The sequence below is a fragment of the Eubalaena glacialis genome, chromosome X (genome assembly GCF_028564815.1).
Source record: "Eubalaena glacialis isolate mEubGla1 chromosome X, mEubGla1.1.hap2.+ XY, whole genome shotgun sequence".
NCBI lineage: Eukaryota > Metazoa > Chordata > Mammalia > Artiodactyla > Balaenidae > Eubalaena > Eubalaena glacialis.
The window spans coordinates 94,924,052-94,940,208 of NC_083736.1; the positions used below are offsets into that span (position 1 = coordinate 94,924,052).

General features: G+C 36.5%; 1 protein-coding gene across 1 annotated transcript in view; it reads left to right on the forward strand.

Annotated features, from left to right (window-relative positions):
• Window positions 1–16,157, forward strand: part of GPRASP2 (G protein-coupled receptor associated sorting protein 2) — an 82,179-nt gene that overhangs the window by 491 nt on the left and 65,531 nt on the right. The window lies entirely within an intron of this gene.

Here is a 16,157-nt window from a genome sequence, read left to right on the forward strand (position 1 = left end):
CACGTGGAAGCAGTTGGCTTCAGGGGAGCCCAGAGAGAGGAAACGGTGAAGTGACAATTTGTGAACCCCGGTGGCCCTGGATCAGGAAACGCAGGTGTGAGGATAGGAACTGTGAGCTACACTCCCTTCCTCCCACCTAGTTGGCACTCACTCTTCTGTCTGTCTGTCAGACAGCGGGGATGGCTGGGCTCAATATTGTGGGCAAGTTAGTGGCGGGGGTGGGGTGGGGGTAATGAGAGGGCAACAGGACTGACTTTTACTCTAAGGGTTCCAGCTGCCTGGAGATGCAAGAGAGGAATGAACCTCAATCTGGGCAGCTCTAGGGAAGGGGAGAGACAACACACTCACAAGGAGGGAACCTAGATGCTTTGGGCCCTTCACATAGGATTTCTCATTGGGTTATAAGCAAGCTTCTCAACCCTCAAGAGGATCCCTGGATCTCAACCCAGGCAGCAGCATCCTGGGGGTCTGCCCTGGATGTGAGATTCTGAAATAGCTTAGTCCCATTGTGCCCTCAACAGTTCCCATCTAGAGACACAAGGGTCATTGTTCCACCTGCTCCATCTGAGGCTCCCTCCCTTTTCAGTCTTGGGTCTCAGAGGAGGGTCCTTCTGGGAACCACCTACAAACTGCTTTATGAATATTCTCACAAGTTCACCTCCGCTGACCCTTTCCTCTTTTCCTTGTATTTTTTTTCTGGCCAGTGCTTTAGACTTGGCGATTTGCATCTATCCTTAGTGGCACTCCCTTATTTGTGCTAATCCATTTTGGTCAGAGCTCAGCTTTAGGAGGTATCCACAAGATACCAAAGTCCTTTTAGGAGAGTATAGTGAAAAGAATAAATTTTACTAATCCCATTAACCTCACTATTTGCACATTTTACAGATTTGAAGCCAATTAGTACATAGCAATCTTTTTCATTTCTTTTTTACAGATTCATATTCCTCCATTATGTGTCACTACTATAATTTGTTCAATTACTCTCCTATATATAGGCATTTGTTTCCAATATTTTGCTGTTGCAAACACTGCTGGAAGAATAACCTTGTGCAATTGTAATTTTTGTATGGTTAGAGGTATATCTTCAGGGTAGATTCTTAGAAGTGGGGATGGTTGATCAAATGATAACTTCATACGTAGTTTTATTAGATACTCTGAAATATCCCTCCAAAGGGGTATTACAGATTTTCATCCCTATCAGCAATTTATGGGTTGTCTGTTTACCTTCAGCCTTGCCAATAAATTTCTTATTATCCTTTTGATGTTTGTAAAATATCTAGTGATGTCATCTCTCTCATTCCTAATGTTAGTAATTGTGTCTTCTCTTTTGTTTTCCTTTATCATTCTGGCTAGAGGCTTATCAATTTTATTGACCTCAACAAACTAGTGTTTAGTTTTATTGGTTTTCTTTATTGTTTTTCTTGTTTCTATTTCATTGGGTTTTGCTCTTATTTTTTTTCTTTGGTTTACTTTGTGTTTGTTACTATTTTATTTCTAGCTACTTGAAATAGAAGCTGAGGTCATTAATTTGAGACCATTGTTTTTCTAATATAGGCTTTTTAGTACTGTAAAATTCCCTCTAATACTGCTTAAGCTGTATCCCACAAATTTTAATATGTTGTGTTTTCATTTTTCTTCAATGGAAATTACATACTAATTTCTTTTTTAGTTTCTTCTTTGATCCAAGAGTTATTTAGAAGTAGGCTATGTAGTTCCTAAGTATTTGAGGCTTTTCCAGATATGTTTCAGTTATGTATTTCTGCAGTGCTGACCACAGTATCATTGTGGTCAGAGAACTTACTTTGTGTGGCCTGAATCCTTTTAATTTACTGAGTCTTCCTTTATGGCCCAGAATATGGTCTATCTTGGTAAATATTCCAATTGCACTTGAAAAGAATGTGTATTTTTCTGTTGTCCTGTGAACTGTTCTATAAATGTCAGTTAGGTCTAGTTGGTTCATAAACTTGTTTAGGTCTTCTATTGTATATCTTTACTTATTTTGTCTGTACTTGTTATTGAGAGAGAGGTGCTGAAATCTGACTGTAATTGTGGATATGCCTATCTCCTTGACATTCTATCACAGTATTTTTTTTGTTGTTACTGTTTTTTAATATACTGCTAGATTCAACTTGCCAGTTTTTTCATTATTCTTCATGAGTGATATTGGTCTATGATTTTATTTTTTTATGCTGTAGTTTTCTCACCATAGTTTCAAAGTTATATTAGTCTTATTAAATGAGTTAGGATAGTTTTTGTTCTTTTTCTAGTCTCAGGAAGAGTTTGTATAACATAAAGAATGTCTTTAAAAAGACATTCTTTTATGGCAGAATATACATTATATAGCATTTTACAGGTAACACAAAATAGGCTTTCACAGACATTATCTTCACCACAGCTTATTCACACAGTTCCTTGCACCTGGAGGGGTCAACTTTCTCACTCACTTGTCCCTTCCTACCAGTCATCTCCAGCCCCCTATAATGTCTTTCAAAGGCCTATCCATTCTTCAGAGATTTTCTAGAAGGCCATCTACCCCCTTCATAGTGACACTCGTGATCCCTATCATCAGCTCCATGAACTCTCACCTCAGGTGTCCAATGCTGGTCGAGTGGTCATGCCTTACTCAAGAGTCAAGCAAGGACTTCTTCCTTTGGGATGGGGCTGTAGGCTGGATAATTTGTCTTAGAACTGTATAGTGAGCTTAGTAGATACAGTTTTTAATAGGTCTATAACCCTAGTAGCAAAATTTTTAAGTCCTGTACTAATAGAATTGGGGAACATGGTATTGCATTGTTGTTTTGATATTATTAATGAGATTAAACCTACTTTGAGATGTTTATTCGCCAGTTTGGTTTTCTTTTTGTGAGCGGAGTATGTGTAGGCTTTTCCCATTTGCCTTTTAAAGGTTCTTGGTTTAGAGGTTCTTAAAGGTTCAAGAACTCCTTATTGATTTGTATATACACACAAGCCTGTGAATAGTCCAGGGAATTTTGAAAGAAAAATAATATGGAAGTTGGAAAGTATTTGCCCCACAAAGAATTCTTAAAATTTTGTCAAATCTGTTGGCAAAACAGAGTAGAACTACTCAGGAAAAGTTAAGTGGAATACAGATAGAGAGCCCTTATATTGCCACATATATGTGGGCAGTTATAGTAGGGTGACAGTTCCGAGTCATGGAGAAAAGTGAAAGATTCAGTGTGTCAGGGATCCTCAAGACCATTCACAGGTTCAATGATTCGCTAGCAGGACTTACAAGGTTCAGTATACAGTTGTACTCACAGTTATGATTTATTACAAAAGAATGCAAAACCAAATCAGTGAAGGAAAAAAGCACATGGAGCAAAGTTAAAAAAAAACCAGGTGCAAGCTTCCAGGAGCCTTCTCCCAGTGGAGTCCCACAGAATACACTTAATTCCTCCAACAACAATTGATGACAACATGTGTGAAATGTTATTTATCAAGGAAGCTTATTAGATACTCAGTGCCCAAAATTTGGGGGAGGTTGGGGTACCCTTTGCCTAGCATGTACCGAAATTCCAGACTCCCAGAAGGAAAGAAGTTATTCAGCATAAACCATATTGTTTGCACAAAGAGTTTAGGTACAGTGAGCCAATCTTATCTGTTCTGGGAATGGTGGGAACCTTCTTTAAATCCAGGTTAACAGAGTCCAGCCAAAGGCCAACCCTGTAAGCACTTTATAAGGCTAGCAATCTCAGGTCTGCTGTGCTAACTCTTTTCTACACATTTAGTGAGTGGTGTTAGAATAATTAGCTAATCATTTGGGAAAACAAGTAATGTTATATCACAGTACATGTGAACAAATTCCGCTAAGATTACATACCTTAAATATATCAAAAGGGGTGGGAGGATAAAGAAAAAGAAACACTCAATTACCTAGAATGAATTTTGGCTTCTGATATGTAGAGGGAAATGGAAATGGATCCTTTCCACATAATACCAGTATCATTTATTAAATAATATGCCCTTACTCCAACAATTTCTCATGTCTCTTTTGTAATATATGGAGTTATCTTCAAATATGTTTCTGAGGTAAATTCTCTCTGGTGTTAGAAGCATACAGGTTTGCTTATTGCAGTTTATAACAAACTAACAAACACTGTGGGTTATCTGAAACGTAATATCCATAATTCATACATGATTACTCTCCAATTAATTTTACCATTTTATCTTATCTTTAATATCATATTGATTGAGGTGGAGGGGTACTAATATTCTCATATAACTCCTTTGAAATTCTCTTGGAGTTTCAAAATGGAAAAGTGTGTTGGCCAGGCCAAAGAATATGTCTCTGTGTTGCCATGTCAAATGGCATAATTTCCTTTTATTCTCATGGCTGAATTTTATTTATATATGTAAATAAATGTTATACGTATTTATATATATAACATTTTCTTTATCCATTCATCTGTCAGTGCATATTTAGGTAGTTTCCATGTCTTGTCTATTGTGAATAATGCTTCAATGAACATGGTAGAATAGATATCTCTTAGAGATGGTGATTTCATTTCCTTTGAATATATACCCAAAAGTGGGATTACTGGATCATGTGGTAATTTATTTTTAATTTTTTTAAAAGCCTCCATGCTGTCTTCCATAGTGGCTGCACTAACCTACATTCCTACTAACAGTGTATAAGAGTTTGCTTTTCTTTATATTCTCATCAACACGTATTATCTCTTGTCTTTTTGATAATAGTCATTCTAACAGGTTGAAGTGATACCTCACTGTGGTTTTGATTTGCATTTCCCTGATGACTAGTGATGCCATCTTTTCATGACATTAGTGATGTCATCTTTTCATGGAACTGTTGGCCGTTTGTATCTCTTTTGTAGAAAACTGTCTATTCAGGTCCTTTACCCATTTTAAAATCAGATTATTATTATTATTTTTACTATTCAGTTATATGATTTCCTTATATATTTTAGATATTAAACTGTTTTCAGATACAGGTTTTGCAAATATTTTTCCCCATTCTGAGAAGGTTGTCTTTTCATTTTGTTGATCATTTCTTTTTCTGTGCAGAAGCTTTTTAGTTTGATGTAGTCCACTTGTTTACTTTTGCTTTTGTTCCTTGTGATTTTGGTGTCATATAAAGAATTTTTTTTTGCCAAGACCAATGTCAAGGAACCTTTTCCCTATGTTTTCTTTTAGGAGTTTTACTGTTTCGGGTGTGACATTTAATCCATTTCAAGTGAATTTTTATGAGTGGTGTAAGGTAGGGGTTCAGTTTCATTCTTTTGCATGTGAATATCCACTTTTCCCAGGACAATGTATTGAAGAGACTATATTTTCCCATTGATTTTTCTTGGCTTTCTTGTCAAATATTAGTTTACTGTATATGTGTGGGTTTATTTCTGGGCTCTTGATTCTGTTCCGTTGGTCTACATGTCTGTCTTTATGCCAGTACCATAGTGTTATGATTCTATAGCTTTGTAATAAAGTTTGCAATTACAAAGTGTAATTCCTTTAGTTTTGTTCTTTTTTTTCAGGACTGCATTGGTTGCTTGTGGTTCCATACGAATTTTAGGATTGTTTTTTTGTTTAAAATTCTATAGGAATTTTGATAGGGATTTCATTAAATCTATAGATCACTTTGGGTAGTATGGACATTTTAACAATATTAATTATTCTGATCAATGAACACAGGATATATTTCCATTTATTCGTTTGTTCTTCACTTTCTTTTTATCAAAGTCTTATAGCTTTCAATGTACAGATCTTTCACTTATTTAAATTTATTCCTAAGAATTTTACTGTTATTGATGCTATTGTAATTGCAATTGTTTTCTTTCTTTATTTTTCAGATAGTTTGTTGTTAGTGTATAGAAACACAACTGATTTTTCTGTGTTGATCGTGTAACCCGAAACTTTACCGAATTCATTCCAGCAGTTTTTTGGTTGAGTCTTTAGGCTTTTCTAAATATAAGTTTATTTCATTTGCAAACACAGACATTTGTACTTATTCCTTTCCAATTGGGTTGCTTTTTACTCCCTAATTTCTCTGGCTAGGACTTCCAGTACTATATTGAATAGGAGTAGTCAGAGTGGGCACACTTGTCTTGTTCCAGATCTTAAAGGAAATGCTTTCACCATTGACTATAATATTAGCTATGAGCTTCTCATGTATGGCCTTTATTATGTTGAGGTACGTCCTTGTATACCCTATTTTTGAGAGTTTATCATGAAAGGGTGTTGAATTTTTTCAAATACTTTTTTTTACATCTATTAAGATCATATGATTTTTATCCTTCATTCTGTTAATGTAGTGGATCTCATTTATTGATTTGCATATGGTGAAGCATGCTTTCATCTCAGAGATAAATCTCACTTGATCGTGGAATATGATCCTTTCAATGTACTGTTGAATTCAGTTTGCTAGCATTTTGTTCAGAATATTTGCATTTGCATGTATTTTCATCATGGTTATTGGCTTGTCATTTTCTTTACTTTTTTTAATTAAAAAAATTTTTGTGGCATAGTTTTATTGTTTTTTATTTTTTTGATTTTTTAATTAAAGTCTAGTTGATTTACAATGTCATGTTAGTTTCAGGTGTACAGCACAGTAATTCAGTTATACATATATATTCTTTTTCAACTCATCTAATTTTCTTTTCTTGTAGTGTCCTTCTTTGGCTTTGGTATGACAGTGATGGTGGCCTCATCAATTGAGTTTGGGAGTGTTCCCTCTCTTCAATTTTTGAGAAATATTGGCATTAATTCTTCTTTAAATATGTGGTAGAATTCATCACAGAAGCCATCTGGTATTGGGCTTTTATCTGTTGAGAGGTGTTTGATTACTGATTTGATCTCTTTACTCATTATTAGTCTGTTCAGATTTTCTATTTCTTCATGATTCAGTCTTGGTAAGTTGCATGTTTGTAGGGATTATGCAGTTTATCCAATTTGTTGGTGTATAATTGTTCATAGTAGTCTCTTATGATCCTTTGTATTTCTGTGGTATCAGTTGTAATGTCTCCCTTTCATTTATAATTTTATTTATTTGAGTCCTCTTTCTTTTTTTCTTGGTTAGTCTAGCTAAAAGTTTGTCAATTTTGTTTATCTTTCAAAACACAATTCTTAGTTTTGTTGATATTTTCTATTGTTTTCTTTATTGCAGATATTTCTGTCTGCTCTAATCTTTATTATTTACTTCTTTCAGCTAATTTTAGGCTTAGTTCTTATTCTAGTTTTATGAAGTGTAATGTTAGGTTGTTTATTTGAGATCTTTCTTTTTTCTTAAAATGAAAATTTATAACTATAAACATTCAGAAATAATTTTGCTGCCTCCCATAACTTTTGGTATATTGTGTTCCTATTTTCACTGGTGTCAAGATTTTTAAAATTTCCTTTTAGATTTCTTCTTTGATTCATTGGTTGTTCAGGAGTAGGAATGTGTTATTTAATTTCCACACATTTGTGAATTTTCCAGTTCTCCTCCTGTTATTGAGTTCTAGTTTCATACCATTGTGGTAGAAAAAGATTCTTGGTATGATTTCAATAATTCTGAATTTGTTAAGACTTGTTTTGTGGCCTAACATATGATCTTTCCTGGAGGTTGTTCCATGTACACTTGAGAAGAATGTGTATTCTGCTGCTGTTGGATAGAATGTTCTGTATATGTGTGGTAGGTACATTTGATCTATAGTGTTGTTCAAATTTGCTTTTCCCCCATTGATTTTTTGCCTGGATGATGTATCCATTGTTAAGAGTGGAGTAGTAATGTCACCTACTATTATTGTATTGCTGTTTATTTCTCCTTTCAATTCTGTTAACATTTGCTTTAAATACTAAGTGCTCTGATGTTAGATGCATAAATATTTACAACTGTTACATCTTTATTAATTGACCCCTTTTTCATTATATAATGATCTTATTTGTCTCCTGTAAGCACTTTTAACTTAAAGTCTGTTTTGCTTGATACATGTATAGCCACCTCTGTTCTTTTTGTTCCCATTTGCTTGGAATATCAAATGCAAATTTGAACAACACTATAGATCAAATGTACCTGCCACACATATACAGAACATTCACTTTCAGCATATGTCTGTCCTTAGAGCTAATGTGAATCTCTCATAGGTAGCATATCATTGTATCTTGTTATTTTTTTAAATCCATTCAGCCATTCTATGTCTTTTTTAATAATTCTTTTTTAAACTGAAATATAGTTGATTTGCAATGTTGTGTTTCATGTGTACAGAATAGTGATTCAGTTATTTATATATATTCTTTTTCAGATTCTTTTCCATTATAGTTATTACAAGACATTGAATATAGTTCCCTGAGCTATACAGTAGGACCTTGTTGTTTATCTATTTTATATATAGTAGTGTGTATCTGTTAACCCCAAACTCCTAATTTATCCCTCCCCCCCTTTCCCCTTCAGTAACCATAAGTTTGTTTCCTGTGTCTATGAGTCTGTTTCTGTTTTGTAAATAAGTTCATTTGTATCATTTTTTAGATATCACATATAAATGATATTATATGATATTTGTCTTTGTCTGACTTACTTCACTTAGTATGATAATCTCTAGGTCCATCCATGTTGCTGCAAATGGCAATATTTCATTCTTTTTTATGGCTGACTAATATTCCATTGTATATATATGCCACATCTTCTTTATCCATTCATCTGTCAGTGGACACTTAGGTTGCGTCCAAGTCTTGGCTATTGTAAATAGTGCTACTTTGAACATTGGGGTGCATGTATCTTTTCAAATTAGAATTTTTGCCTTTTCCAGATATATGCCTAGGAGTGGGATTGCTGGAATATATGGTAGCTCTATTTTTAGTTTTCTAAGGAACCTCCGTACTGCTCTCCATAGTGGCTGTACCAATTTATATTCCCACCAACAGTGTACAAGGGTTCCCTTTTCTCCACATCCTCTGCAGCATTTATTATTTGTAGACTTTTTGATAATGGTCATTCTGACTGGTGTGGGGTGATACCTCATTATAGTTTTGATTTGCGTTTTGCTAATAATTAGCAATGTTGAGTATTCCTTTTCACATGCCTTTCGACCATCTGTGTGTCTTCTTTGGAGAAATGTCTATTTAGGTCTTCTGCCCAATTTTTGATTGGGTTGTTTGTTTTTTATATTGAGCTGTGTGAGCTGTTTGTATATTTTGGAGATTAATCCCCTGTTGGTTGCATTGTTTGCACATATTTTCTCCCAGTCTGTAGGTTGTCTTTTCTTTTTGTTTATGGTTTCCTTTGCTGTGCAAAAGCTTATAAGTTTGATTAGGGCCCATTTGTTACTTTGGCTTTTATTTCTTTTGCTTTGGGAGACTGATTTAAGAAAGTATTGCTATGATTTATGTCAGAAAATGTTTTGCCTAAGTTATCTGTGTCTTTTGATTGGAGAATTCAATCCATTTCTCTTTAAAATAATATTGATAGGTTAGGACTTACCAGTGCCATTCTGTTGTTTTCTGGCTTTTGTAGTCTCTTCCTTTCTTCTCTTGCTGTCATATATATAAGGTTTTTAAAAAAATTTTAGAGTTGAAAGTGTTTTATACATCACCATTACAATATTAGAGAATCTGAATATGTACCTTCAGCAATGAGTTTTACTCATTCATATGTTTTACACTGTTAAACGGTATCATTTCTTTTCAGCTTGAAGAACTCCCTTTAGTATTCCTTGGAAACCAAGTCTAGTGCTGATGAACTCCCTCATCAGTTGTTTGTTTGGGAACATCTTTATCTCTTCTTTATATCTGAGGACAGCTTTGCTGGATATAGTACTCTTGGTTGACTTTTTTCTTTCAATATTTTAAATGTATCTTCCTGTACTCTCCTGGCCTGCAAGGTTTCTGCTGCAAAATCCACTGATAATCTTATGGGGCTCCCTTGTATGTAACGAGTTTCTTTTCCCTTTTGCTTTCAAAATTCTTTGTCTTTAACTTTTTACAATTTAATTATAATGTATCTTGGTGTAACCCTTTTCATGTTCATCCTATGTAAGGAATTTTGGGCCTTGTGAATCTCAATGTCCTTTTCTCTCCCGAAGTTTGGACATTTGCAGCCATTATTTCTTTAAATAAACATTTGTCCCTTTCTTTCTCTCTCCTTCTGGGATTCCCACAATCCCAGATATATTGTTTCACCTTAAGGTGATCTTTAAGTCCTGTATGCTTTCTTCTCTCTTTTTCATTCTTTTTTCTTTTTGCTCCTCTGACCTGATAATTTCAAATGACATGTCTTCAAGTCGGATTTTTTATTTTGCTTCATCAAGTCTGTTGCTGAAGCTGTATTGAATTCTTCAGTTCAGTCATTGTATTTTTCAGCTCTAGGATTTCTGTTGTTGTTTTTAATGGTTTGTATTTCTTTGTGGAATTTCTAGTTATTTTCATGTATTGTTTTCCTAGTTTTGTTCAGTTTTCCAGTTGTGTTTTCATGTAGTTCACTGAACTTCTTTAAGAGGATTATTCTGAATTATTTGTCATCAATCATTTCTTAGATCTCCATTTTTTTAGGGTCAGTTATTGGAGCTTTATTAGTTTTCTTTGGTAGTGTCATGTTTACATGATCCTTCATGATCCTTGTGTTCGTATGTTAGTATCTGTGTAACTGAGGAAGCGGTCTCTTCTTCTAACCTTTACAGATTCAATTTAGCAGGGAAAGTTGTTTATCAGTCAGTCCAGTTTGGGGTTCTGGATGTACCACTTATAGTGTCCATGGGCAGAGAGGGCTTGCTATCACGGTCTCTAGTTTGGCAGGACCACTTCCCATACTCTGAGATCAGGGGAGTGGTGGCCAATGGCTATGCTCCATGGTCAGTTAAGCCTGCTGGCTGGCCTCCATGTTAGGGCAGGGCTGCTGTCAGGGCTCCCTGGTTGGACATACCTGTTAGCTGGGCTCCAGAGTCAGGTGGGCCAGTAGTCTGGGTTTCATGATTAGACCAGGCCTCAGGCTGTCTATAATCAGGAAAAGCCATAAGCTTTGCCTTACAGTTGGCCAGGGCCATAGCGTAGGCTCTCCAATTGGGTACTTGCCCAGGCTCCCTAGTCTGGCATGGCCACCAGCTATACTCTGCAGTTCTGTGAGGTTGTAGGATGTGCTGTGCAGTTGGGTGGGATGGCTTTCTGTTCTCCCTAGACAAGTGAGGCAATGGTAGATGCTCCATGATTAGGCAGAGCTGGTGGTTAGGCTCCTTACCCATATGAGGCAGTAGGCTGTGTTCACCAATTGGGCAGTACCATAGGCTGGACATTATGGCTGAGCAGGGTTGCTACCCAGGCACCCTTGTTGGGTGAAGCTGCAAGCCCTGTTCCACAGTTAGGTGGGGCTGCTGGTTTGACCACCCATTCAAGTATAGCCCTGTAGAATGGGCTCTGTGGCTGTCCGAGGTTATTATTCAGGTTCCCCACTTAGAGGAGGGTGGGGCGAGGCAGAGGCTATCCTCCACAGTTGGGCAGGGTTACTTGCTTGGCTTCCTGCCCAAGTGGGGCTGAAGAATGTGGTCCACAGTCCGGGACCTCTGGCCAGGCTTCCTGATTGGGCAGGGCTGGAGGCTGTGCCCAACAATTTGGCAGGGAATTCAGCTTGGCTCTCTGCCTGTGTGGAGCTATAGACTGTGTGCCATGGCTACATGGTGTCACAGCTTATATTCCCTGGTCAAGCGGGACCAGATGCTATATTCTGTAGTTTGATGGGGCTGTTGGTTTGGCTCTCTGCCTGGATGGGGGTCATGGGCTGTAATCTGAGGTTGCTGTTTGGGCTCCCAGCTCAGGAGAGGCTGGAAGCCATGCTCCAAAGTTGAGCAGGACTGCTGGCTTGACTCACTGCCTCAGTGGGCCATAGGATGGGCTCTGTAGTTGCTTGGGGTCCCTAGCCAGGCTTACTGGTTGGGTGGGACTGGAGACTATGCTTAGAAGTTGGGCAGGGCTACTGGCTTGCCACTCTGTCCAAGTGAAGTCATATGATGGACTCCATGGGACAGCCTGTTGGCTGAGGACCTAAACCAGGCAGAACTGCCAGCCAAGCTCCCTGCCGACTTGAGTCCACTGGCGTGGTTCTGCAGATGGCTGAGCTCTCTGCACAGGAGCTGCTGCCAGTTGGAATACAGTCTGCCAAGATCTGCTTGCTGGTTGCTGTGAGCCTCACCCCCTTTTCATCTCTAGCAGATCCCCTGTAGTCTAGGCCCACTGGTTCCCCTAGTGATCCCCATGAAGTAAGACTGAAGTGGGACTCCCAGGAATCGTCTAACACTGCTGGGGAACCTGGATGTCCACCTTGAGCTGTCTTTTTCATGCTGGAGTAGCCATAAACCCAGAGGGACCCTCAGTGTGGCATTCTGCTGGGCTGGAGGCGGGGCAATGCAATGAAAGTGAAATTGCTCGTCTATCTTTTCTAATGTAGATTTTCTGGCCTTTTTTTTTTTTTTTCTGTCCAAGGGAATGCTTCAGCCTCACCCCCAGGTTCTGGGATATTCACAAAAGTGTCTTGTCTCTAATAAATGCTAGTTGTCTTTCTGAGAGGGTGACTGAATCCAGGGACCACCTGTTTCACCATCTTGCTGATGTTCCTCTCATATGATCATTCTTGAGTGATGCTACCCAAAGTGCCAGTCTAAAATGAAAAAAAAGGAATTTGTGCCAAAATTTGAATGGACTACATCAAAGCACACATTATTTTTGTAGCAAAATTTTCTTGATGAAAGTAGCTATGAGTACGTTTACATTTTGATGAAAGCTAGTTATGTCTTTGCAAACTGGTAACAAACAGTTTGCCACCTATTGAAAAACAGTCCATATATTCACTTTAGCAAGAGTATTGACATGGAATATTTCATTATAGGATATGTGGACAAAAATCTGATCCCTTCAGAGGGAAACAAAAACTCCATTTAGAAGTCTACCAGCTCTGGTATTTTTAATTTGTTTACTAGAAAGATTGTTACTAATATATGGAATAAGGTGAAGAATTTAAATGCAGAAGTCATAAAAATACAGGCTCATTGCAGAAACAGTAGATAAAGTGACATTCTGAATGAGAGGAGAATGGAATGAAATATCCTAGACATATTGTGACAACAGATTAACTATTGATAGGAAATAAGCCCAGGTTCCCACCCAAAGCATACACCTAAAACAATAAGATGGGTTAACTTTTTAAAAAAACCCTTTCTCCTTTGTTACAAAAGTAAATCAAGATCTTTGTACAAAAAGTTATATACCATGACTAAGTGGGATTTTTCGATGTATGAAAGCCTGGTTCAATTTTCAAAAATCAATTAATGTAATCCATCACATCAACAAGCTAAAAAAGAAACATCACATGATCGTATCAGTGGATACAGAAAAAAGCATTTGATAGAAATGTAACACCCATTCATGATAAAAACTTTCAAACTAAGAAAAGAGGGGAACTTCCTTAGATTGATAAAAAGTATCTACAAAAAGCCTACAGCTAGTATCATATATAATGGTGAGAAACTAGAACCTTTCCCAAAGAGATCAGGAACAGGGTAAAGATGTTTCCTTTCATCACTGCTTTTAACATCATATTGGAAGTCCTTGCTAATGCAATAAAACAAGAAAAGGAAATAAAAGGGATACAGATTTAGAGCAAAAAATAATAATAATAAAACTGGGGAGTTCCCTGATGACCTAGTGGTTAGGACTCCAGGCTTTCACTGCCATGGCCTGGGTTCAATCTCTGGTTAGAGAACTGAGATCCCACAAGTCACATGGCACGGCCAAAAAGAAAAAAAAATCTCTTTGTTCACAAATGATATCATTGTCTACGTAGAAAATCTGAATCAACAAAAAGCTTCTGAACTAATAAGTGATTATAGCAAAGTTGCAGGATACAAGATTAATATTACAATGTCCATTGTTTTCCTAAACACCAGCAATGAAAAAGTGGAACTTGAAATTACAGATTTACATTAGCACCTAAAAGATGAAATACTTGTGTATAAATCTAACATAATATGTGTAAGATCTATATGAGGAAAACTACAAAACTCCTATGAAAGAATTCAAAGAAGAGCTAAATAAATGGAGAAACACTCAACGTTTATGGGTAGGATGACTCAATACTGTCAAGATGTCAGTTCTTCCCAACCTGATTTATCGGTTCAATGCAGTCCCAATCAAACTCCTAGCAAGTTTATATGATACTAAAGTTTACATGAAGAAGCAAAAGACCCAGTATAGCCAACTCAATACTGAAGGAGAACAGAGTCAGAGGACTGATATTACCTGACTTCAAGACTTAGTAATCAAGATGGTGTGATACTGGCAAAAGAATAGACAAATAGATAAATGGAACAGGATAGAGAGTCCAGAAACATACCGACATAAATATAGTCAACTGATCTTCGACAAAGGGCTAAATGCAATAGGATGGAGAAAAGTTAGTCTCCTCAATAAATGGTGCTGAAATATCTGGACATCCACATGCAAAAAACTTAATCTATGAGGTACAGACCTTATATCCTTCACAAAAATTAACTCAGAATGGATCTCAGGGCTAAATTTTAAATGAAAAACTATAGAACTCCTATAAGCTGACATAAGAGAAAATCTAGATGACCTTGGGTTTAGTGATGACTTTTTAGATACAACACTAAAAGCACAGTCCATGAAAGAAATAATTGATAATCTGGAATTTGTTGAAATTTTAAAATTCTGCTCTGCAAAAGACACTGTCAAGAGAATGAGAAGACAAGTCACAAAGTGGTTGAAAATATTTGTAAAAAACATATCTGATAGAGGACTATTACCCAAAATATACAAATAACTCTAAAAGCTCAACAGTAAGCAGCAAACAACCCAATTAAATGGGTCAAGGACATTAACAGACACCTCACCAAAAAAGATATACATGGCAAATAAACATATGAAAAGATGCTCAACATCGTATATTATCAGGGAAATGCAATTTAAAACAATTATGAGATTCTACTACACACCTATTAGAATGACCAAAATCCAGAACACTGACAAAACCAAATGCTGTTGAGGATGTGGAGGAACAGGAATTCTTGCTCAATGTTACAGGGAATGCAGAATGGTACAGACACTCTTGAAGGCTGTTTGGCAGTTTCTTACAAAACTAAACATACTCCTACCATATCATCCAGCAATCATATTCCTTATAATTTACCCAAAGCAGGTGAAAACTTGTGTCCACGCAAAAACCTGCGCAAGATTGTTTATAGCAGCTTTATTCATAATTGCTAAATCTTGGAAGCAACCAAGGTGCCCAGGTAAATGGATAAATAAACTTTGGTAAATCCAGACAATGGAAAATTATCATTACTAAAAGAAATAATCTATCAAGACATGAAAAGATGTGGAGGAAACTTAAATGCATATTACTAAGTGAAAGAAGTAAATCTGAAAAGGATACATAATATATAATTACTACTATTTGACATTCTGGAAAAGGCAAAACTGTGGAAACAGTAAAAATTTCAGTGATTGCCATGGGTTAAGGGAGAGAGAGTTATTAATAGGTGGAGCACGGAGGACTTTTAGGGCAGTGAAACATTTTGTATGATATTGTAATGGTGGATACATGTCAATATACATTTATCCAAACCCATATAATATACATGAATAGTTAACCTTAATGTAAATTATAGACTTTAGGTGATAATGATATGTCAATGTAGGTTCATCAGTTGTAACAAATGTACCATTCTTGTGGGGGGGATGTTGATAACGGGGTAGGCTAATGTGTGGGGGCAAGGGGCATATGGGAAATATCTGTACCTTCTGTTCAGTTTTGCTGTGAACCTAAATCTGCTCCCAAAAATGAAGTCTATTTAAAAAGTTACATAATATTGGCATGGTAAAGGACTCCCTACATATGACAGTAAAAGGGGAAAATACAAAAGAGATTAAGAGATTTGGCTGCATAAAATAGTGTCCATATAACAATATGTATGTCAAACTGTTAATACATCTAATATATTATGTAAAAGCTCTGTAAATCAATAAACACTACTACCTCCAAAAATTTATAAGGAATTTAAAAAGCCATATCACCCAATCACAAATATAATAATGGCCAATAAATACTTGAAATTGTGAGATGTCACTGTTCGCCATTCACTGGTCTAATTGAAAAAAAGCCATTTTGAAATTATAATACCTTGTATTTCTTACCTTTCTAAGGAGGC